Genomic DNA, 26,363 nt, shown 5'->3' on the forward strand with positions numbered 1-26,363 from the left:
TGCTTAGATCCTTGAAATCTTCTCCTGCAAGTACCAAAAGCTCTGATACCTATTGTTGGAAATGAGAATGGAGTAACTGAGAAGGGGAGGGGGTGAATCAGTTACCACAAAAACATTTCACAGTCCCTTAGATGTCTAAAATCTTGATCTTGGTTACAGATTACTAAAACTTGATAACGCAGCAAATACTAATAATTATTAAGAACTGGTAACCAAAACAATTCAGCAATCATGAACACTAAAGACACCAGATTTAACATGGAAACCCAATATGGGAAAAACCACCAATGTAACTAGTTATTGTTTTTCACTCTTCTGAAGTGAGCCCTGTTAGGAGCCAACCCTGTTAAAGGTTACAAAACACACTATTAGGTGTGACCCGATTAGAGGATTTAATCACCTTGTTAGGAGTGGCCTTGCTAGAGGTCTTTAGAACAATTCAACTGAACTGTCACCTTGTTAGAGGATTTACAATAGGGCTGTTAAACCCACTCTATCAAGAGATTTTGAGTTCACTATTACAATGGTTAGAAAGCAACAATGAAGTGACCTGATATAATGTGCAACTTATCTTTGATGATTGCAGATCTCTGTTATGCTTGACTGGATCCTTACTGATCACATACAACTTTGCAACTCCTTCAACACATCTGATCCTCCATCACACTTTTTTCAACATTTTCTTATATGTTCAATATTCGCACTCTTATGCATCCAAATTCTTGCTTTTTTGAATTCACAACTTGATCTTTCATATATACCTTACAAATTATCTTAGTCAGCTTTAATCACTGATCAAACAAATACAATAGTCGGCTAAGAATTACAAACCAATAAATCCCTTTACTGGCCGACACTGCTTGGTTAATACTATTCAGAAAATAATTCCTATGTTAACCGACTGAGCTCGGTTAATACAGAAAACTCCGTGACATCCCTTCAATCACCGGGAGAACTCGATAAGTATAGATGATTGAGTGATCTCGGTAGAAACTATTTTTGCCAAATTCTCTTTGGACACCGAGTGAACTCGGTAAGCACTGACTTTCCTTTGCTTACCTTTCTATCTCGGTAAACACTAACTTTTCTTTGGTTACCTTCCCAGCTCGGTAAACACTTTGTCTCAGTTTCCTTCAATCACCGAGTGGGCTTGGTAAGTACTGAACTTCCTTCGTTAACCAAGTTAGCTCGGTAGAAGCTATCTTTACAATGTAATATACAACAATGCTTGGTAGACTCTGTAAATGACTATGCTTACCTTCTGAGCTCGGTAGACTCTGTCTGATGACTGATATGACATTTGTGTAACATCAAAGACAACACTCAATTAACCAATTGTATCCAACAGGTGAATAATCTTATTTTAGTTTCATTTATATGTGTGAATCATATAGGTCTAGATCTAGTTTTGGAATTTCTATTATTCATCACCTTAGTTTCGATTCATAGATGCAAAGGTAACTCATCCAACTTTGATACACAAATTAGAGTCCCAAAATTTAACATGTTTTGACATCATTTTAATCAGGTTGTTTTGTAAATTGATTAGATTTAAAGTAGATGATTTCTGCATGGAAGTTGGTAAATAATATGAACCCAACTTCATTTACATGTATACATCCAAAAGGTCTAGCTCTAATCTTGCAATCTCTATCAAACATCATCAACGTTTTGGTTCATAGATGTAAAATTGACCCATGTTATTTTCATTACTCATTTGAATTGCTTGCATTCACATCTCCAAATTTAAGTTTGACCCATATTCCATCTTTCCTACTAACTACTATGGGTTGCTAAAATACAAATTATTTTAAACTGTATCCTAAGATGATGCTTTAAATGATATGCCCAAATTCATTATTATTAGCTAAGTAGAAATTCATGAGTAATATTGATATAGTATAGAGGACATAGCTAGAGTTTTAGCATTGCATCATCATAGGCACACTACATGGATTTTGATAGTATTTGATATTTTTCATTTCCATTGAATCAATCCACTTTAAGGTTTGGCAAAAAACATACTCCCTAACTAGAAAACTCTTCAATAATATTTTTAAACATTATTGGCCAATTGTTACATGCCAAAAACACATTGGTGAATAGATCATAGAAGCGTCAAGAAGAGAAGTTTACATCCTCAACTCTATGTGCAATTTTGCATATTGATTTTATTTTTAATAATATAGATCATTTTAACATGAGCATAGAAGAGAATTGGATAGTCATGCAAAGGTTTTTAATATTGGTCATGCATGCATGTAGAGAGAATAACTAGAACATTAGCATTACATTGTCATAGGAACACTAAATGGATGCCTATTGTTTTGATCTTTGATCACTAACATTGAATTAAATCACTTTAAAATTTGAACAAAAATATATCCCCTATCTAGCAACCTCTTCAAACATTGTTAGGTAGTTGTTATAAGTCACAAACACATTAGTGAATAGGTAGGAGTCATCAATAGATGCTCACATCTCAACTCTAAGTATAATTTTCACATGGGTTTTATTTTGTAATCACAAATATCATGACACACTCATCTAAACGAACCATTTTCTCATACCATGAAAAAATAGTATCTATCTATCATAATAATTCCTTCTTGACTTTTGGAGTTGATTAGAAAATTTAATTCATTTAATTACTTGACTGGTTTTCTATATTTCTATGAAATTTGTAAGTATTTAATGTTCTCCAAGTTTAATAATATTGCTATAGCATTATATTGCATTTTAAATTTATAATTATGATATTATGGTAGCATGAATACATAGGATGGACTTTTGTTGCCACATAAAGTACATAAGTTGAAGCATATTCTGAATTCATGCAATGCCATCATAAGTTAAAATGTTCATTTAAACAATAAGGGGGCAAGGAGATATAATATCAAAGAGCACCATATCATGGAGTCCATACTAGGTTTATATAGTCAATGGTTTTTATAAATCTTCAAAGATTCATTGTGTATTGAATCTTAGGGCTCAAGGCCTCAATGTATTATAATTATTTTTAGGCAATAATGGATATCATCTCAAACATAGTTATGTTTTGGTATAATGTATTAATTTCTATGCTTTGTTTGTATTTCCATTATGCATCGGGCTAGTTGGTGTAGTGAAGTGAATTGGTTTAAGAAACCTTTAATTGGGTACTTTGATCTTTTCCTATATCATTGATGGTATTACTGTAGGCATTTATGAAGTTTAAATTGTGTGTTCAAGAGAAGAACCAATAGAAAATAATATATCTTAAAGGGTAACCAAGTTTTCTAAACCTATGTCCAAAATTTATATGCATAGTTAAATATACATAATTGCATAACTTGTTGTTAACATGCTAGAGAAAAGAAAGGTTGGAAGAAGTATACATATATTTCATTATAAAATGAGAATATTGAAAGTGAAAAGTGGAGATAATATTTTGAAGGACGTAATTCTTCAATTAGTCATCTTTTAGTAAATACAACCAAGAAAGTAATAAAGGAGATCATAAAAAGGTCATATAGAGAGCACCGAGATAATATCAAGCCTCATGAATGGTGAGGCAATTGACATTGTGTAATGGAGTAAATGAATGATAGCACAAGATATTATGATGTACGTGCATCATTGAACTTCCCAAATGAATTGGGTATAAAATGCTCCACTTTTGTCTCTGAAATCTAAGAAAAAAATCCAAGCTATATATTATCTTGGTATTGTTGTGGCACACCCCCATTTTTCATTCCCATTCTAAGATTCTTAGACACCCGAGTTGACCCTAGTTTATTAAATATTTCTTTAGATATCTCATGGTATAGCATCCCTCATTATATTTTAGGAACTTCTATCTATCCCCAAATAGTGATGGTGAATTTATTATGGAATCTAATCATTTTTAAAGAGGGCTTGGTTTTTGTTAGGGTGATTCAAGCACTTTAAAAACATAGATAATGAAGGCATAAAATCTCTAAGTAAACAAGAGGACAACACTCGAGGTTTAATATTTCCAAAAGCTTACCTGTTATATTGAAAATCTATGACAGACCAATAGAAAGGTCTCTTCAATAAGACCCGCATAGAACTTTGTGAAAACACTCATTCATCATGGCAATGTGAAATGAAAAAGTTGAACGAATAGGCCACGGGTTTTATGAGGGCCTCTGCAATTGATGTCTGCCTCTCAATGCAAGAAGCTGCTGGATCACGTGCAATGCATACAATTAAACATTGATGTGGATCTCTATCATAAAAATAAACCTATAAATCTACATTTTCACTCAGAGCTCCCTGGTTCTTCAACTCTTGCATGCGCGCTGAAGCTGAATGGATAATACAATGAAATGGGTGGCATTTGCTGAATAAAGAATACAATGAAATGGGCAAAATTTTCCCTTTTTAGATATTAAGCTTGTGTTGGTCAAAATTTTGACCAACACGGGCATAGATTTAAAAAAAGACATAGTTTCCCTTTCCATACTGACCAATTTAATAAATGGTCAAAAAATTTGGTTGAAAAATGACCTCAAATCTACTAGCTAGAGAATGTTAAAGCTGTCAGCACACCTTTACTTGGTCATTTGAAGTTGACTAAGGAGATGTGTCCCAAGACACAAGAAGAGGAGGATAAGATGTCCAAGGTACCTTATGCTTCATATCTATGAAGTTGGATGTATGCTATGGTATGTACAAGGCTAGATATTACGCATGCAATGGGAGTTGTTAGGAGGTATATGAGTCATCCAGGAATTGAGCATTAGAATGCAGTCAAATGGATTCTCAGATATTTAAGAGGAACATCCAGTAAGTATTTACACTTTGGGGGCTCTACTACTAATTTATAGGGATATGTTGACTCAAATTTGGCAAGGGATATTGATACTAGGTAGAGTACTATAGGTTATGTATTTGTTGTTGGTGGAGCAGCCGTGAGTTGGGTTTCTCGATTGTAGAAGGTTAATACTTTATCCACTACAGAGGCAAAGCATGTTGCTACTATAGAGGCAGCTAAGGAGATGATATGGCTTCAATTATTCTTGGAAGAATTGGGACACCCTAAGAGGGATAATTTTTTTTTTACAGATAGTCAGAGTGTCATTCATCTTGCAAAGAATTCAACTATGCATTCAAAGACAAAACACATTTAGTTGTGATACCATTTCATTCGGTCAATTTTGGATAATGGATAGTTAATGTTGGACAAGATACATATAGATTAAAATCTAGAAGATGTGTTTACAAAGGTAGTAATAAAGGAGAAGTTGTACTCCTCTTCAGCTTCGCTTGGTCTTCTAAACTAAACAAGAATAAAAGAACAACAAAGTCCAAGGTGGTTTGATCTAGTGGGAGCCTCATAGAGTAGTGACATAGCTATAGGATCAGTCTCCAAGTGGGAGATTGTTGTTTAGTGTGGAACCTAATTAGTCTCCAAGTGGGAAATAGTTAGATTGTGGTGACTAATTAGGGAAGTACTATACATACACCATAATTCTTTGGCAGGGTTCAAAATTTTATGGCCGACATGTTGTAACTAATTTTAACCCTGAAGTGGTAAAAATACTTGTATAAAAAGGGCTTAGGATTAGGGATTATTTCATTGTGGGTGATGCAAAAATTGCTTCTTATGGCGGTATTGAGCAGTAAGGGATTACAAATTGTAATCAAGTTGTAATCACTGGATCACAATAATATTGGACTTACTATTTAGTGGACGCAGCTCAAGGATTTTGTGAACCACATTAAATCTTGGTGTCTTGTGTTCTATTCTGTGGGATTTATTATTTTATGTTATTGTTTATATTTGCATGTAATTGTTATTTTTGTCCATGGTTTAATCCTCTCTCTCTCTCTCTCTCTCTCTCTCTCTCTCTCTCTGGTTATTTCCTTATGTCTCCTATACATATATATTTATCTCTACCATTTATATCTTCCTGTCTCTCTTTATCTATCCCTTTTCTTCTCTACTTATCCCTCTCCTCCATCTCCATCTTCGTCTCCATCTTCATTTTCATCTTCGTCTTCCTCTATATTGTTGTTTTCTTGCCTCTTTCTCTCTCACTCTTCCCCCTTCCATATCTCCATCTTTCTATTGGTAGATCTCCCCATAGATGTCTCTCTTAGTCTAGATTTGAAACATGACTTTGTTGATAAATAATTTGAAAAATGAATCATAAAATCATATAAATCAAAAAGTTATTTATGTAAAACTTAATTACTCATTATTCATAAATAATAAGATATTTTTAAATATATATAAGAAATTAAATAAATATTAGATTATACAATAATTATTTTTAAAATATATAAGAAATTAAATAAATATTAGAGTAATCTTCCCTAAATAAATCAAAGCTTAGACTATTTTTTTGAGCCAAATTTGATCTTAAGCAAAATAAATAGTTAAAATAATAATAAAATCATTAAAGATAATCTAAATTTACTCTTAGAAATAATCCTATCTAAATAATAAAATTTTAGTTTTAGAAATTATTTAATAATCTGATTCAATATATTAACCATTACTAACTTTTGAAAAAAACTAATAAGACAAGTGCCATGTAGTGGCTTAGTACTTGCCTTTAATAGTATTAGTTTTAATTTTATATGTGAATTTAGTTGTAATTATATTATATATTTATTATATAAGTGGAATAATATTTTGTGTTTCACAATATCACTAATAAATAAAAATTGAATGGAATAGCACTCAACTAAGAATTGTAACAAATAATTAAACTAAACATTTAAAATCTTAAAAAATAAAAATATTTCAATCTATTTATTTATTATTTTAAAAAAAAATTATAATGGTGAAAAGTATGAAAGATCAAATTATTCACTATATTAGTATAATGTATAAATTTCTATCTTAAAATTCATATACAATAATTAAAGTTTTAAAATAGAAATTTAATGTACATAGATAACAAATGTGTTAAAACTTGTGTAGATAAGGAAATAAATTTGAATATTTTCTTAAAAATCATATCTTGTGAACTCACAAATCCCCATATAAGACTCTAAATCATCCATCCAATCAAAAATTAGAAAACTATTATACATCAAACATAATATTTATAAAAATTATTAAATGAAATGAATTTTATTGGTAGAATAGAAACTTATTTAATAACTAGTTAACGTGAGTAATCCAAAAAAATGGTACAATAGTACTTAGCCTACTGGCAAGTACTAACAAGAGAATTTAGAGTACTTAAAGAAATCAATTCCTTATTCTAAGAACTGTTAAGAAATAAATGATTAATAGAATTAAACTCTTACATATGAGGAGGAGCTTGAAAGTAAAGTCAAAGTAGTAAAGAAGTAAAAGAAACAAATCTCCCCAATTTATACGTCCAATGATCGTATTTTTTAATAAAATGTGTAAGAGAAAAGGTTCAAAATGTAATGTGAGAAGAGTGACCAAGATGATTTGGACAGTCGTCTAAATTTTTTTAGACCTTATGAATCATTGATAGCAATAATCAGCTCACCCACTTCATATAGGGGAATTTGCCTTTGGCATAAAAATCTACAGGATGCTCTATGTTGCCCTCTTCCAACAATCAAGAATTAATAGAAAAAAAATAGAGAACATCTAATAAAAAAATAGAGTGCTCTACTCCAAAATACTGGAGTATATATAAAGTCTACAAGGAAGTGAAATACTTCATACAGAGGCATTATGTAATCTCTCCATTAAACTAAATAAATTTCTTTTGTGTGGGTGTGTCAATTGAATTGTGTATTTGCATTCTCTATGTTTCCTGCCTGTATTTGAGATTCTATAGCCTGACAAATCATTGAAAGAAAGATCCAATTCTCTTGGAGAGTTTTTTTTAAAAATTAGGGAGTGAATTTGATTTCCTAAGAATTGGGAATGTGGCCAAATCCAATCTAACTAATGCAAACTCATAAGTACAGTCTCATTCTCTTTCAAAAATATTGATTAAATACTTTTGAAAGAAGGAGGAATGGTAATATTGAGACTGTTCATGCCCAAGGCAAGGTAGGTCTTCAAACTATGGGAAATTTGATCATAGCAATAGCCAAGAAAAACATATTAAAGTAGAACTAAATATGAAGCTAATTGTAGCAACAAAGAGCATCACTGAATTTATCTCTATGAATTCCTAGAATACATCCTACAAATCACTGACTTTGAGCTAAAGAATGGAAAAATCTCTATCAAACCAAAATCTAAAGTCATTGAAAATTTTTGTGAAAATGGAAGTGAGAGGAGAAATGTATGAAAACTTTTTCCAACCTTGAAATGCCAAAGATGCACTCATGGAAGACAAAGTTGATGTAACGCCCTGCCAAAGAACCAAAAAGAAATTAACCTAAAGTTTTCACTAAGTTTGCCAAACCTTTTCTTTTTGAAAGATAATAAACAACAACAAATTTAAAATAGTGGAAGCAATAACACACACATATACATAAGCAACACATAAACAAATTACATCTCTTAAGGGTCCCATGGCATTGAATCACATTTAAATTTAATTAATACTAAAAACAATATATAAAAAATCCACATCAAAGAATAACTACAAGTACAAATCCATTTAAATAATATATAATTATCTCGAATGCCACTTGGCAATAATCAAAATGCACAATCATCCACTATACAAATCACAAGGTATGAAAGGCTGAAAAAATATACATCATAAAATAGATTACATCATCTTGTAAGATCTATGAAATCAAATACAATATAATAGAGTATAACCATCCATCATAGTACATAAGAATAGAATGAAAGATAATACAAAATATGAACTCCAACCATGACATCAAATTGTCGGATCTCAATGGTAAAAGTAAAAAGCACTACCATCCAACCTCATGAAACCTAAATGGTTCACTCCCATTGCATTGAGGAGATAGTCTCAAGTCCCAAACATGATATCAAACTAAAAAGTCAAATCCAACATCTAGGTCAACAAAAACCTGAAAGCAATCTAACTCAAAGGTACCAAGACACAAATAGCATCTAAACCCAGAGGCAACAATGACACATAGGAAATCTGTTGTGTAAGTGGACAAGTGTCATCACATGAGCCAACTCTAAGGTTACCCTGGTAGTGCCATTGGACTCTAGCCCCCTAGTGACTCTATGCAACACCAGTATCCTTTCATAGAGACAAGGCATACTAATAAAGCAAGGTCACAACCAAACATCCTCTCTACTCCCATCCTAGCATGTACTAGCACTCAAAGAATGGGCGAGGAAAAAAATGACTCTTATTAATTCATTTTACTCTCATTTAATGAAATGTTATATCACTTATTAACATAACCTACAATGGGTTACCCAGGTAGCCTCTTTAGGGCTCTAGCCTCCATTGCGAGCCACTTTCGAACATCACATACAAATAACCTACCCTAAGCTTAGTAAAAAAAAGGTCTCATATGACCATAAATCACACATCAATTCTTAAACAATAAACTAGAAAGCATTAAAATATCACTAATCAAAAATCACTGATTTCACCAATACAATTACCTAACAGGATTGATCCAAAATCAAGTACACATATTCAAAACCATGACATCAGATGACATCACCAAAAAAAAAAACTCCCAACCTCTGCTAGACATCCTGAAACTAGTCAACACTCTAAGTCAACCCCAAACCTAACACACAAGAAAGCATACAACTGGCACTGTAGTTTCATTTTTTTTGTCTAGTTTTGAAATCATATAGTTTTGGTTTTAACAATATAGTTCAAGTTTATATTTTGCTAAAGATTTTTATCATAAAAAGGTTTACAATTTCCCATATGAATGAATCCATTTTCTTTTAATTTCGACTGCACAATTACCACTAACTTATAAAAATAACAATGCATGTCTTAAATACTAGAAAATAATTTAAGTAATAATAATTAAATTATTAACATTAATAATTATCAATTTCTTAATAAAATAATACAATTATTAATAAAAATAATCACTAATTAATAATATAATAAAAATTAATGGCAAGAGCCTACAACACAATGGTAACTTGTGAGCCTCTCATGTGGGAGGTCTTGGGTTCAAATTCGCTTAACACATAAATATAATTAATTACAATAAATAATAATAATTAATCTAGGCTTTGGCCATTTACCAATAAAAAGACAAAATAAAAAATATAATAAAAATTAATTTAAATTCATTAAATAACATTTAATATTAATTTAATTAATTATTAATAATAATAACAATATTATTTAACATCTTTTAATAATAAAAGGAAAAATACTATTAAAAATGGCGAAAAAGGTGAATTCGCAGAAAAGAAAATTTAGGCAAACCCTTCACACCATTCCAACATGCATATCAGCATTAGAAGAAAGAAATTGGCCTGTTGCTTACCAGTAATCAATTTGAAGCCCTCTCCTGTTAGAATGACCAACAAATTCACAAATCTAAAACGAATAGCTTCAAAAACCTAGTTCAGCATCATGCAAAATGAAATGTTGTTATCCTAGAGAGGAAACACAACAAAGTTGATGAAGGATGACAAATCATCTAAAATAAGAAAAAAAAAAAACCAGCGATGGCCACCACAGAGCAAAGATGGCGTAGCATCAAGATTGTGAACCTAAAGAGAGTTTTTCATCAAAACAAAGTATGCAACACTAGTAGACCAAATCCCTAGCCCAAGGAAGCAAATCCAAAGTAAGCATCCAAATTGGCCTAAAGTACTTCCAAAGGCCAACAATACACTTTTAGGCCCTACTCCGACAAGTTTTCGAAATTGATATGAAGCTCATAACCCACAAACAAGCACCATCAAAAATATCTTGAAGAAGGAAGGAATCCCCCTAGCAAAGGAAGCTTACATCCCCCACATCAAAAGAAACATCAAGAAGTTGTTAATCATAGAAAGGGAAGAAATCCTAATCTAGGGCTTTCAACAAAAAATAGTAGTAGAGACACTATAATCATCAGCAATTCACATAGTGAAGCAAAGATGGATGGAATGCGCTAATAAGGGCATCTATGCATACTAGAATGGGCCATCAAAATATAGAAGCAAGCTGGTACGTAACATATCCAAGAAATGGGGTGACAAGGTAAGTAATATAACCCCTTTTGTAGATAAACATTGGTTCATTCAATGTCTGAATACAAAGGTTAAATTTGAAATTTTAAGCTCTGCAAATTATTTCTATAAGGGGCATCACATTAATTTTATAGCATGGCAACCAAATTTCAACAAAAACCACACCAAAAATATACAAACAATCAAATGGATGGAATGTATAGACATACCATTAGAATTAATGGAGATTAATGTAATTAAAAGAATAGGTGAATCTCTAGGATCTCTCATAGGAATCAAAGCTAGCAGAATTAAAACCAACAAAATCAAAGTATTGGTAAAAATAGATCTAAGTAATATAGTAAGTAAGAAAATTATAACCAATAGATCCATCTATAACTTATCTTTCAGAGAATACTCAGGAGAAATAGATAAAATTATGGATCCAAACTTCACCAAAATGCATATCAAGAACAACTTTAAAGACAATCCAAAGATAAGGAAAAGTGTAGGTTTGGGAAAAGGAAGAACTACGATAGGAACTGCAATAGTAAAGGACAACAAAGATAGTCAAAGAGTATAAAGAAAGATCAAAAACCAAAAGGAAAGAAAATCAAAGAAAAAGAGGAAGACCAATCAGAGAGCTTGGGAAAAGAAGGGATGGAGGAAAATGATTGGATAACAAACATAGATTACCAACACTCGCTGGATAAATTTAAAAAGTACAAGGACTGTCAAATGGAAAGAGAGACAGTAAAAGAAATGGAACTCAATATTTAAACAATTAACATGCTATTTCATGAGATCCTTCTACTACAAAACAATCTGATTGATCAAACATACCAGCGGAAGCTTCTCACAAAGAGCACAAAGGCAAAAGGATACTAACATTAGAAATAAAGGAAACATCAACAAATAGAAGCCGCCAGATCAAAGTTTGAGAAGAAGGATCATCAGAAGCCCTAGTTGAAACATAGGGACTTAAATGGAAGGAACAAGGAAATAATAAAAGAGAAGAATCAGAAAAATATAGAATTTAGGAAGAAGCCCATCAAACAAAGATTTCATAAAAAGAACTTAACATCGCACTAGCAGATTCAGCGCAATGGAGCAACATTACTATCAAAAAGAAGGCAAAAAACAAGAGTTACAAATTCTGGCAAACCCCTAGCAATGGCATAGACATGTTTGCCCTAGTCAGAGAAGCTACAAAACTAGAATCAGAAACAAGGATCTTAACCCCAGGACTAACCAATTCACATTATCAAGAGCAAGCTATGTGGAATAATTTAAGGGATAGCCCTAATAGAGGGAAAGAAAGTGAAGAATCAAGATTGAAAGAAAAAGACCAAAATTCATAATCAAAAGATTATCAAATAAATAAAATAATAATCAAAGAAATTCTTACAGAAGATTATCAAGCAAGAGAAGATTCAGAGATAGTGGAAAAAGTGTTAAAAGAACAAAATTTGGAAGAGATGGGTCTTTTAGTAAATTAGGAAGGTATGAAACACCAAATTGTGGGAAAATCAAGTAGAAATGAGGGAGGAAATCCCTAAAATAATTAAGGGAAGCTTTAGGATAGGTAAAGGAACAAACTAAGATCTCTAACATTCTACGAGGTGGGAGGGGGAAGAGCCTTCCCCATGATCAATGAAAATCACCACTTGGAATGCTAGGGGACTCAACGCCCCTAGCAAGAAATGTTTATTAAAGCATAATCTCACACTGTTTGATTTAGACATTACATTAATACAAGAAACAAAATTAAATAGGGAAGAAGGAATAAAATTAAGTTAGAAACTGGAAAATTGGAAATCAGAGTTTAAACAGTCATAGGGAGCCTTAGGTGGACTTGGTATAATATGGAATTCTTGACAAGTCAATATAGAAGATATATCTACCCACACCAACTAGATGGGAAGCAGAGTTGTTAGTACAAAATCAAACATACAATTGATTGTAATAAATGTCTATGGGCCCACTCAATCATTAGAGAAATTAGCAGTTTGGAATGAAATCAGTGCATTTATTAACACAAAACCAAATGAGGTTTTATCATAGGAGGAGATTTTAATGTTATTTCAAGAAAAGAGGAAAAATATGGTGGAATAAGCTCAGTTTCCAGAGCTATGGAAGACTTTAGAAAGTGGATCCAAAAGGATTCCCTTATAGACATCTCTACCAAAAATGGCTTATACACTTGGAATAATAGAAGAAAAGGTTTTTGTTATATCGCAAAATGACTAGATAGATTCTTCCTAAAAGGAGAGCTTAACATATTGGATAAAGAAGTCAATGCAAAAATACTACCAATGGTAGGTTTAGATCATTTTCTAGTAAAATTGGAAATTAAAGAGTAGATTAAACCAAGCAAGAACCCTTTTAAATGCAAAAAGATGTGGTTTATGGACAAATCTTTCATGGATAAAATAAAAGGATGGTGGCAGGAAGAACAGTTTCAGGGTTCAAAAATGTCTTGCTTTGTTTCAAAGTTAAAAAGCATAAAAGAAAAGATTCTAAAATGGAATAAAAAAAATTTTAAAAACATCTTCAAAGAAAAACTAGATATTGAAGAAAAATTAGATAAATTAAACAAACAAATCATCAGTAATGGAATGAATAATGAAACTTATCAACTAGAAAAATAGTACCTCTTAAAACAAGAAGAGATTTTAGCAAAAGGAGAAGTATTTTGGAAGCAAAAATCTTGAGAAAACTAGCTGTCAGAAGGAGATAGCAACATGAAATTCTTCCATAATAGCACGTTACATAATAGAACTCGTAATAACATAACAAAAATAAAGAATCCACAAGGTGAGCAAACTGAAAACCTAGAAAAAATAGCAAGAACATTTGGCAACTACTTCAAAGATACCCTCAATAACAATGACTCTTCGAATAAAGTAGACCAAGAGGAAATGTTAAAATCCATTCCCAAGTTGATCATAGATGAAGTTAATAGAATACTTAATAAACCCTTTACTCTTCAAGAAGTTAAAGTCACCCTTTTCAACATTAATTTAGACAAATCCCTAGGTCCAAATGGGTTCCAAGCATTCTTCTTCCAACAATCCTAGGATACTAGGAGAAGACCTATGGAAAGCTCTGGAAGCTTCTAAGAATGGAGGATCTCTTTTATAAGAAACTAGTCATACCTTTTTAACCCTTATCCCTAAAATGAACTTATGTGTAGAACCAAGTGACTTTAGACCCATCACACTTTGTAATACTATTTATAAAGTATTCTCAAAAGTTTTAGCCAATCGTCTCAAAAGTTTTCTTACTAAACTCATATTAGAGGAACAAATAGGTTTTCTTCTAAGTAAATCCATCCTTAATGGTATCTCTACCATCCAAGAAACTATCCACTCTGCAATCAAAAATAATGAAGCATGTATGCTATTAAAACTAGATATTCAAAAAGTGTATGACAAAGTAGACTGGATATTCCTTTGTAAAACTTTGGAAGCTTTTGGCTTCTCAAAATAGTGGATAAATATCATATATCAATGTATATCTACCCCAAAAATTTCCCTTCTCATCAATGGTACTCTGAAAGGCTTTTTCAATATTTCAAGGGGGATCCAACAAGGAGACCATATATCCCTATTTATGTTTATCATTATGGTAGAATCATTTGGAAGAGCAATCAAACCTATGTAATTACACAACAAAATTAAAGGAGTCAAAGTAACAAATGTTGTAGAAAACATGACTCATCAATAGTTTGCTAATGAAATGTTGGTAAATAGATTGTCCTTTTAAATAAACTCTCCAAATGCCCAATTCTGAAAGAACAATTAGATGCCAACAGTTGGATAATCTATTATGAGATTGATAGATTTCCTCTGTATTGGAAGGTACAGCTCCCTTATGAAATTATATGCAATGAATTTGTTTTATCTCTAATTCCTATTGCGGGGTATGTTCTTAACCGAAGAATAGTAGAGGAAAACCGAGTTCCACCCAGGCAAGTGAAATCTTAGGCAGAAATTAGATGCAAAAATGTTGTGCTGTGATCTTCACACCCTTATGAATTTCTCAACAAAGCAATCATGATAGATGCAAATATGAAATGCAATGCAAGCTTAACTATGCAGATGAAACAACTAACAAATGTTTGAACCCTCATAGTCTTATGACTTCTGATGCACAAAAGAATATCACAACCATTAAGAAGAAATAGGATGGAATGCATACAAACAAAACACTTAATGAAAATATTTCCCATGACTAGTTTCAACTCTCTGATTGATTTACCAATTCTATTAAAATGAAATAACAAAATGAAACTTTGTTCACTTAATTACTTCAACTTAACATTTATGGAAATATAACATACAAAAGAAGAAATCGAATAGTAAAGAAATGGCACAAAGCTCAGTTGTCTCTGCAACAAGATTCACACCAAAAATTTTCCGAACCTTCATTAATCATTTAGCCCTATACATATAGAGATGAGAGATGACTATTACAATAGGAATACCAATCGGTTCATCTCCTTAGAAGACAAATGACAAGAAGTTAATTTTTCATTTACAAAATCAAAAGAAAATAAAAAAGAGACATTATTTTGAACTCTTCCCCTTTTCCATTTTCGCTCTATATGCCTTGGCAGCAACTATAATAGGAATTAGCTCATCATTGCTAGACACGTATACATTGGTGAATCTTAAGAGCCATTTTGAATGCTCTTGAGCTAATTCTTTTATAGAATTCATCTGACTTTTTAATTCTTCAGCTGCCACATGTATGCATCCGCTCAAAGTCTGTAAATCTGTTATTCTATTTTGATTATTAGGAGTGATGCTTGACAGGTTACTCAAATATACAGAGAAGTTATTTTTCATTACTTCTATTCCAATCAAAGCCTTTCCTTGACCACTAGTCTGTGGTTCAGAATGCAGTCCTTTCAGCAACTCGAAAGCTCTGTCCTGAGTCTTCTTTACTTTATCTTCCACTTCCTTCAGCCCCTTTTCTGCTTCTTGAATCATCTCTTGTTTGAAGTTCATACCTTGAAGCCATTCAAACAGGGGCTCATTACCCTTCTTCAGAATCTTCGCTTCAAGTGCTTCTTTCGCCTTCATCTAAATAATCATCTTCAGAAGGGAAACACACTCTTCACATCTTCCTCTCTCAGTGGCCAAAGTATGTTGATTAGATATGAGGTTATCATTCTCAGTCTCTAGTTGAATGATAACATTTCCAATTTGATCAATCAACATAACTCCATCCGAATTGAGCTTGTCAATCCATTCCTTTTCGATTTGACCGAAATGTCAATCTTTTTGCAGCTGGGAGATGAAGGCTTGTACTTCCTCTACTATGGGATTTTCAGCAGTAGGTACACCAGTAATAGTTTCCAATGGGACAACTAACTGCCTGATGAACCTCTTAAGCTCTTCTATCTCAGATTTAATTCTAATTTTTGACAACTTGAGATCGTCCAATTGATTTTCTATGATCTCATTACCCGATCTCCATAGGCCCACCTTTGTATCATGCCTGGCTTCTCCAAGATCAATGGAATGCAGAGTAAAATCTCTACGAGTTAGGTCTTCAATTCGCCCTGCCTTACTGGGTTTGGCAATCTCCATGGTCAGATGTCCTATTTCTGGATCTTGCCCCAGAATTGACAAAGTTTTCTGCTTCTTGACCTTCAACATGGCAGAACCAGAGCGAACTGCTTGAGATACAATGTCCCTTGTAGGAACATGTTCATCTTTCCTTTCCCTTTTTCTTTCCAATGAGTCTACAAGCCAAAAATCTGTTCCAATTACCTTAGAAGCTGCTCCTAATGATTCGATGCTAAACATCTTCTTCTTTACTGGAGTCTTCACCATTTTTTATGCGAAGAAAGGATTCTTTGAATTTCTTGAAAGAAGTCTAGATGAGCTTGGAGCTTTTTTCTCCCCTTGTGTTCCTCCTTCAGCCTTGTCAAATTCAATGGATTCACTGCTACTAGAGTCTTCATCTCCAACCTCTACTACCTGAATTGGAGAACCAGATAGCTGCAAAATGGGAGTCTTCTCAGATAGAATAGGACTATGATGAGGAGATGGAAGTGGTGTAGTATGAGGAGAAGGGATAGGTGTATTCTGTGGAGATGGAGATGGGGAAACGTGAGGAATGAAGATTGGAGGAGCACCACTATCTTTTTCCTTATTAGTCTCTCTTTCTTTAGCAGTAGACTGGGTCCCAATAACTGGCAGAGAGCCACCTTGACATGTTGAAGATATGGGAATGTTCTTCTCAGGTGGTGTATCTCCTCCTCCTGCGGGCATAGCTGGTCCTTGAGTGGTTGATATTGATACATTGGGTGTGGCACTATGAGAAGAAGTGGGAGTGCCAGTGGCTGGAGATTGCTGAGAAGTTTTTCCCTTACTTCGGCCCTTCTTGGCTGTCGGCTCTACCCATTTTCCTATTCTTTTGATGATCCTAGCCACCATAACATCGAGATCTTCATATATATTAGTGTAGGGCTTTGAACTGACTGGGACATTTCTCAACCTTGTTAAATATGTATTGCTATACATATTCTGGCCATCATCCTCTAGCCCTTCTACATCCAAATTGATACCATAAGTTCTTACTTGATCCACCGTGAACCTAGCAAAGGCACGATCTCTACTCTCAAGCTCATCTTTACAATTTTACAAGTAGTCTTCTATGGTGGTGATATGTTTGATCGTGCCTCCAATCTGAAGCACAACTCGAGCATACCCATTCGGGTCAAACATGGGTCTCAAAACTTCATACTCTTGTAATTTGAATCTTCCTTCAAACGGTTTCACCATGTTCTTAGCATCTGACCTGGATTCACAACTATAAGCTCCAACCTTCATAGGGAATTCATATCCCTTCTTTCGCAGTCTGGCACTTAACGTGTTCACCTAGAGAGCCTGTCTCACAATCTCCATCAACACGATCATGTCATATGAGTATCTGGGCATCTTCAAGGGAAAACCATCAAATGTTGCAAGACACAAATAGGAGAAAGATGAGAATTGTATAAAAAAGCAACCAAACTGACTGATTACTGCCATTGCTTCTGGGTTGAATCTCCGCTTCGGACAGCCTTGAATTTCCCTCCAAATTCTCATAGTGAATGCATCATTAACTCTGATAAAATTTGTATAGCTGTTTTTTAGCTGCAAGCATGGGTAAAATTCATAACTTTTAACATTTTCTAGCACATCCTCAATTCTAGGGAGGCCTGGCCATAGCTGTAAGGAAGCTAGCATATATATCAGGAAGGAAGACATATAAAATGAATTATAAAACTTGGCTGCACTGAGAGCCCTAGATAATTGCTCATTGACCTCAAATGCCCAGTCAATATACTGCGAATCCGAGCAAATAATTTGTACCAAGAAAAAATATTGCTCTACAAAATTAAAAGCATCTGCCTCACCTTTGAGTCGATGCAAAAGAACCATAATATCGACAATCTCTGGCTTAAGATCAGTGCCAAAAAGGGTTTTAGGAACCTTACTCTTGACTCCCCTCGGTTTCTGGAACCAAGACTTCATGATTTCTTTCCTCCATACCATCTTTTTCAAAGAGAATTCTGATATGACTCCTCCAACTGTTAGTGTGGAGAACTCCTCAAGTTCTAGGATTCACAAATAGTTCACCACTACTTGCCTATCAACTGAAATTAATACATTCTGATTAGGCAACAGAATTTGCTTAGTGTCTAGATTGTAATGATTGATACACTCTACAATCAACTCTTGAGCTTGAACTGCCATAGGAAATCTAGCTGCCTGCACCAATCCACTCCCACAAGAGCTTCTCAGTAATAGGATGAATTGGTTCTGTCCTTATCCTTCTCTGAAAATCTAGAATATCATAAAAGTGGATTGAAGTATTTATGATGTTCTGCCATGTTGATCGGACTCCACCCAAACCATCAAATCCAGAGAAATGAGCCATTTAATCAAACAGATTTAGACTATGAAACTTGAGAATGTAAATGATTGCGAGAAATAGCTTTGTGAGTACTATATTAGCAATGTTCAATTTAACAGCATAACGATTCAAAGCAAGAAAATGGTAATTTGAAAATCGGTTATACTGTTCTTTATATAGAAACCACAATTTATCCGTTAAGTTTTCAAGATCCGTGCCACACAAGCGAAATAAATGATCAATCCATTAGACTGATGATTATAACGGGTTCCTCCATGTCTTTTCACTTTTTCGTTGGCTTAGTGGTAACTTCCTTTATTACTAACTTACTTCCCCGTTTTAACCTCATTTCGAAAAAACCAAAACGGAGTACTCCCTAGGGTGAAATCCGCTCAGCTCGATTCTGCATTTAGAATCCTTTTCAGATGTGATTATTCACTTCCCTTGTATCCTTTAGGCTTCTTTTGATTAATTTTTTAAATAACCAAGCCTGCAAGATTAATTTTCTTGACAATGCAGAAAATTGCCTCTGAAGGTAGAAACTTCGCAAAGGAGAAGGCGATTTCTAATTTTTCGCGAAGCCTCCGTTTAATCTTTTCTTTCTTAACTATTTCGCTTTAAGCCTTCGGAGAATAGAAAAAGTACTTCACCAATGAAAGTGGGGCCCACTAACTTCCTTTACTTTCTTTAGCTATGCCTGTTCGAAAAATTGACTTCTTGGTGCGAAAGCTTGTAAAAGGAGAAGCTATTTTTTAGTTTTTCTCAAATCTTCCTTTTACTCATCTCAATAGGTTTTAAATCATTCACATCACTGAAACATCTCGAACTTTTAGATGATCTTAAGCAAAACATAACTCTTCTTTCTGAATTCATCCAGTAGACTACATTTACATTTTTGGCGGAGTTTCACCTTCCGGCTATGAAAGTCCGCAGGATGAGAAGTCAGTTTTGAGTTTTTTGCCAATGCCTTTTCTGAACACTTTGGCAATTTCTGAATGATTCTCATGCTAGAATATGATGATAATCAACTGACTCATCTATAACTTCACTCACCTTTCCATTTTGAAATTTGCAAATTGTATTTAAAACTCATTGCGGAATTTTACCTTCAAAGTGCAAAAATCCACAAAAGGAGAAGGCAAAACTAAAATTTTTGCCCCTTCATCTTTCTTCATATTCGGTTCGTATAATCTACAAGTAAATTTAACTAAAGTAGTATCCTTTGAGAATCTCCATCGAGTAAGGATCTAGACTACCCAAATGAACTATGACCATGAGGAAAACCCACCCGGCTATACAATGTGTGAGAAGGGGGAAAGATGGAAACCCGATGGAGACAATCATCACCTAAAGAGGAAAGACTTATTGACTTGACAAGACCAAATATGATGAAACATCTAATTTGCCAAATTACTATGGGACTAAAAAGTGGGGTAACAGCTGGCTCTGACTGGGGACTTGGGTAGAGAATACCCAAGCGAGGGACTCAAAATCTCTGGTTTCGCAAAAAGGAAATAAAAGGCGGCAACAAAACTTAAAGGAAAACAAAGAACAAAGGAAAGGAAAAGTAGAAAAGGGAAAGACTAACTAAAGCACACATAAAACACTAAACCGACTATATTACAATACAGGGGTTACCTGTTTTCAATTCAAAATTTGATAGAGCTTCAAATCCTGACCATTGTAGGTCAGGGGTAGTACTTCACCATCTTCATAGGCTAATTTGAAAGAATTGTTCTCAAATGCTTGATGAATTGTGAAGGGACCTTTCCATAGAGTGTCGAACTTTTTATGCATTCCTTTAGGAGCATTTCTCTTATCCCAAAGCAATACACTGTCTCCCACCATAAATTTTTGTGGTCTTGTTCTTTTATCAAATAGTTCTTTCACTTGCCTCTGGTGTTGCGTAATATGGTCAACAATTTCTTCTCTTTCCTCTTCAAGTTTACTTAAATACAACATTCTCTTTTCCAGACCATCTTTATAAATATCATCTTCAATCACTGTTCTGAGTTTGTTTGTGGCCAGCTCTAGAGGTAGAGGCAAATTTTCTTCATTTCCATACACCAATTCGAAAGGAGATACACCAATTGCTCTCTTGGGTGTCACCCTATCCGCCCAAAGTGCTTCAAAAATTTTCTTGTGCCAGTTCTTTTGATTATCTGAAACTAGCTTCTTAAAGATATTTACTAAATTTTTGTTGCTAGACTCAGCCTGGCCATTCCCTTGAGGAAAATAATCTGATGAATGACACTTATTCCATACTTGAAATAGAAATCCGTAATTTCAATTGAAGAAAAATAGGAAGCATTATCCGTTACTAATTTGATAGGAACCCCAAACCTAACTAAAATATTCTCCTTTATGAATTCACATACAACTTCAGAAGTGGTGTTCTTTGTAGCTTTGGCCTCCACCCACTTAGTGAAGTAGTCAGTCGCAGTTATTATGTATTGGTGACCAGCACTGAATACTGGATTGATAGGACCAACAAAATCAAGGCCCCATTGCTGAAAAGGTCCTTCAATTACAACAGGCCTCAACAGTAGGGCTGCTAGCTGAGGACGCCCAGAGAACATTTTACATTTTTCACACTTTGAAACCCAAGCATATACATCTTTAAACATTCCTGGCCAATAGTAACATTGTCTTAATATGTTAAAAGCTATGACTAAAGAAGAAAAATGTCCACCACACGCCTCATCATGAAAGGTCTTCAACAGCTTTTGTTGTTTTTGTTTATCCATGCATCTAAGAAAGGTGCCATCAATAGCTCTTTTGAAGAGTCTACCATCCCAGATTACATATTTGGCTGCGTTCAGTTTAAGGTCTCTCCTTTGTTTTGCATTGAGCCCTTCGGGACATTCACCATATGTTAAGAAATAGGAGATGTTTTCAAACCATGGTTCATAGAGACCTACAACTAACACTAGTTGTTTTCCACTTGGTTCCTCTGACTCACCAACAATTTTATTTTCTGCAATTGCTTTACATAAAGAATTCCCTCTTACCAGCTTAGTAGGCTTAATCTCTATGTCATATTCTTGTATCTTTGCTATCCATGATCCCTTGACATTGCAACCTATATCTTGTTGAGTCAATACACTCTTAACTGCTATGTCTAGGACAAAAACTATTGAACGTGAATGCAGGATATAGAACCAAAAAATTTTAAGGGCGCTAACCACTGAAAAAGCATGTTTTTCGATCTAGGAATATTTGAGTTCATGATTCTTTAGGGGAATGCTCATGAAAGCAATGGGAGCTCATATTCCTTCCTCATTTTCCTGTACGAGGATAGCTGACAATGTATGTTTAGAAGCATAACAATAAATAATAAAGTCTCTTTTATAACTTGGATGACACAATACAGGGGTACTGGCAATAGTAGTTTTTATATCTTGGAATGCCTATTTTCCCGCCTCATTCCATTTGAAGTTTGAATTTCCTTTCATCATATCCACTATGTGTTTAGTGGTTTCCGTGAAATCAGGTACGAATCTTCTGAGAAAATTCACCTGACCAAAGAATGATTTAACCCTTGTTTTACTTGAGGGCATGCTTAATCTCTGAATAGCTTTCACTCTTTCAGGGTCAATTTTAATACCTTCTTGAGAAACTATATGACCAAGGAGTTTTCCTTCTGTCACATAGAAAACTGACTTCTTACGATTAAGGGATATCCTATGTTCTCTGCATCTCTGTAACACCTTCCTTAGATCTTCCATATGATTTTTCCTTTTCTTTGAAAACACAGTGAGATCATCTAAATATATAACTATGATCTGATCTTTCATATCTGCAAAGGATTTACTCATACATCTTTGGAAAGTTGCTCCAACATTGATCAACCCAAAAGGCATCCTGTGATATGCGAATGTACCCCAAGGAGTAGTAAACGCTATTTTATGTTGATCTTTCTCTTCCACTTCAACCTGGTTATAACCTGAAAAACCATCAAGCATAGACATCATTTCTGAGCCCACTACCGTTTGCAGTAAATAGTCCATATTAGGAAGAGCAAAATTATCTTTTAGAGACGCTTGGTTCAAATTGCGAAAATCAACACATATCCTTATCTCTCCATTCTTCTTCCTGACTGGCACTATATTAGCTATCCAAGTGGAGTGATGGATGGGATATATTATTCTTGCTTTCAACATTTTATCTACCTCCCAAAAAATGGCATCTGCAACCTTGGGGTTATAATTCCTTTGTTTCTGTCTAAATGGGACTGCATTTGGCTTAAGTGGGATTTGATGTTTTACTTTCCCATCTCTGTAACTCTTCAAGTCTTCATAACTCCATGCAAAGACATCTTTGTATTCTTCAAATAGTTGCTTTGCAACTTCTCTTTCTTCAGGAGTACAACATTTTCTAAGATTAATCATTTTAGGATCATCAACCTCTCCAATGTTCACTCCTTCATATTCACCTGTAGTAGGTCCTTCTTCTATTCTCTTTTGTTTTATATAAGCATCATGTCTATTGAACAGTTTTTCCAAAGACACAAAATATGGGGGAATGATATTACCTTTCAACTGAACTTCACCATTTTGATGCTATTTCATATTTTCATGCTCAAAGCTGAGCTCGTCATTCTCAAGGAATAACTACAAACTTTTATCATCACTGAAGACTTGCCATGATTCTGTGTTATTTGGGATAGCAAACTGATACACAATTTCAATCTGATACTTTTTGTCTTTGAAATCTGGATGAGGAAGTAATAGAGAAGCTGAGACCGCTAATGAATCAGCTTTAGCATTCATTTCTCTTAGTACTGCTTCAATAGAAAAAGCCTCCAGACCTTCAATTTCATCCCATACTCTGTTTCTATAATTTTTCAATTTGTGATTTTTAACAGAGTATTGTCTTTTTACCTATTTCACAATAAGCTCTACATCACCTCGAGCTTTTAAAATCTTTACTCCTCTGTCCTTTGCTGACATGATTCCCAGAAGTAAGGCCTCATATTCCGCAGTGTTATTTGTATTCCCAAATTCTAATTTGAAAGCTAAAGGTTCAATTTCTCCTTCTGGGGGTATCAATACCACACCCGCTCTGGATCCTACAGAAGCATAGCTTCCATCGAATTCCAGTGTCCAAATGCCTAACACATCTTTACTTTCATTAGAAACCTTAGCAATCTGCTCTTCATTTGTTTGTTCATCTAGGTCTCTTTTAGTAAAGAGCATGTAATTACCAAATTCAAGCTCTTGATACAAAATCTGTGCTTTAGGATCGTCTGACTTTAAAACTATGAATTTAGCCTTTTCTTCAAGTTCCAATTTGATTTTCTTGTTTCCAATGGGTATCACAGCTTGAGACCAGTCTAGCTTTATTTCACCCCCTAAGTCTCGACAAAAACTTCTACTCAATAATAGTCCATAACTAGCCGGGATGTCAACTACCAGGATAGTCAACAAGAGCTTCTTCTTGGGATGTGCAGCTAAGGCTACTTGAGCATCTTTGATTTGCCCAACTAAGGGAACCTATTTGGCATCCATGGAGTAACACCTACCATGTACCTTAGTGAGATTGAGTCCTAAGGCTTTGGCTACAGACTGAGGCATAACGTTATCTGAGGCACCTGAATCTATTATGCAGTTACTTAGCTTGCATCCATTGATATACAGTGAGATATAAAAAGGTTCAGGTTTTTGTCCCAGGAATGTTGCCAAGATGGTAGAATCTTCCTGATTGAATAAGTCAGATGTTAAGGTCTCCTCTTCTTTCTCGACCATCACATTATGATTAAGATTTGGGACATCATTTTTACATCTATCTACTAGCTTTTTTAACTCAGCAGGGTGAGATTTCAAATAATTGATAGTAGAAATTTGAACCTTTGATTCTTCACATAATTGAATAAAATCAAAAGATGTCTTGTCTTTACTTGTTAAAGTGGAGGATGCCCCTTGGTCAGTATGTGCCTTGCTCAAAGAAGGATTGGAATTATCTTTGTGAGGGTGAGTAGAGGACTGATTCTTCATCCTCTGCTCACAAGTTAGCATTGTGTATGAAGTACCATCAATGGTTGCATAACATTCAACCTTAGATTCAGAATTCAATTCATATTCTAAAAATAAATTTCCAGAGTCGCCATTTGAGTACAGATCAGGCTCTGAACTAGGACTTGCACTATTCAATTCCTCAGTGGATAACAACTACATCATGCACACAGTTTTTGGACAACTAGTACTATCATGATCTATAGTCAGATGAAAAACACACATATTTCCCTTTTTGGCCATGGCCTCAATTTGTAACCTAGGTTGTGCACCTTGAAGCTATGGGAATTTTCCATCGTTGTTCCTTCCTGGCGGATTCTGATAATTCATCTGATAAGACTGGTTAAACCTAGGCAATTGTCTCTTCATGGCTGTCAATTCATTTGATAATTTTTGTATCATTTCTTCAGATGAAGTAGTATTGCTAGAGCTTCCTTTTGTTTGAATTTCTCGCTTCCATTTTCCCGCGAAAATAAGATCATCCTCAAATTCTATGGCCTTCCTTTGCGCATCTGCTAAATCTGTGGGATGAGCTCTCCTTAGATCATAATTGATATCCGGAGGCATAGCACTAATGAAGAAAGTCTTCAGGTTACTAGCCATGGGTCTATCAGCAGCGGGAATTCTACTATTAATCTTATTAAACTTAGCCACAAAATCCCTCATGCTTATAGTTGGTTGCTTCTTAATCGAAGTCAATTGTGTCAGTAAGGCATGTTCATCTTCTGCAGTTTTGAACCTTGCCTCAAATTCGGTTCTTGACGAGTCCCAGTCAGTGATGGAATTATCACGTAAATGGTAGAACCAGTCTGCTACATCCTCCATAAGGGTCTCTACAAATAATCTCATAGCAACATCTTCATGTCCCACCCCTAATATATGGGTAGCTGCAAAGAAGGCTTTAATGTGTTCATCTGTAGTAACTTTCCCGTCACCCAAGAATTTTGGAAAATTCTTCCTTGAACCCGATGGAAGTGGGTGATAAGCATTTAATGCTAATGGTCCTGTCGTTGCGGCCCATGGAGCAGCCATGATTGTTCTAGCAACAAACGGAGGAAAATTAACAACAGAGGGAGTGGTGATTCCATGTAAGGCCAATACCTGACAAGTAGACTGAGAAGCACCAGTGTTCTGATTCCGAACATGGGAAGGTGGTCTACTTTGACTCTTCTGTTCACCTTTCCACTTTGGAACTTCCAAGATGGGAAAGCCAAGTTCTGTAAGCTTATCAAAAATGGGGTCTCGCCCACCTTGTTCCTTGGTACTTCTTAAGAACCTTTCCAGGATGCTGGGTTTAGTTTATCTCTGAGCCTATTGTCTGAGTTATCTTTCTGCTCTCCAGATCTCTCTCATTTGAACAGGTCATTCCAAGTCTTTAGCTCTTCTTTCTTCTTCCTCTAATA

The sequence above is a fragment of the Cupressus sempervirens genome, chromosome 6 (genome assembly GCF_028749045.1).
Source record: "Cupressus sempervirens isolate cs-2001-9-10 chromosome 6, ASM2874904v1, whole genome shotgun sequence".
In the NCBI taxonomy this organism is placed as follows: domain Eukaryota; kingdom Viridiplantae; phylum Streptophyta; class Pinopsida; order Cupressales; family Cupressaceae; genus Cupressus; species Cupressus sempervirens.